The following is an 826-nucleotide window of genomic DNA, read 5'->3' as shown; positions in this document are numbered from 1 at the left end:
AATGTCCAAACTTTTTTATTAGTGAATTTAAGGGTATGTGTCCACGTTCAGGATTGCATCAGGATTTGGTCAGGATTTTCCATCAGTATTTGTAAGCCAAAACCAGGAGTGGAACAATTAGAGGAAAAGTATAATAGAAACACATGCACCACTTCTGCATTTATCACCCACTCCTGGTTTTGGCTTACAAATACTGATGAAAAATCCTGACCAAATCCTGATGCAATCCTGAACGTGGACACATACCCTTAAGGGAACCTGTGGGGGAGATTTTTACTAATTAAACTCATTATTAGTGATGGGAGAATCGATTCGTTGGACTCCGGGCTGTCGGCCAGATCAGCAATCTGGGACCACTGCTGGAATTGAGGCCTACAAACTGCCGCCAGCCTCTCCCTTTAATTACCCAGGTTGGCGCCACGTCACATGTGTCACACTGCAATGATGACATTGCGCCAGCCCAGCTAATGAAAAAGAGAGATTTGCAGGTCTACCATCAAGCGGTCACAGATTACCAACCTGGCAAGTGGACTGGAGTCCTGCAGATCTATTTTTTCATCTGTTCTAGTCATACCTGTCTTGTAGTAATACTGCTAAAATCAAGCTACAAGCAATTTAACCTCCTGTCACGGTACAGTTGCAGGATATCTCAAGACTAGGGGCTCCTTCGCTATCCCTAAAGCTATGGGTGCCCTAGCTATCCCTGCTTCTCATATTACTTTTGATGGTGAAGACTCTCGGGCCCCGTGCCTTGTTGAGCTAATAAATCAGCCCTTATCTGTCCATTTCCCTACCCAGGGAAGTGGAGAGTTGTTGTTGTGTATAC

This window comes from Ranitomeya variabilis, chromosome 2 (assembly GCF_051348905.1).
Source record: "Ranitomeya variabilis isolate aRanVar5 chromosome 2, aRanVar5.hap1, whole genome shotgun sequence".
NCBI lineage: Eukaryota > Metazoa > Chordata > Amphibia > Anura > Dendrobatidae > Ranitomeya > Ranitomeya variabilis.
This window is presented reverse-complemented; position numbering follows the sequence as displayed.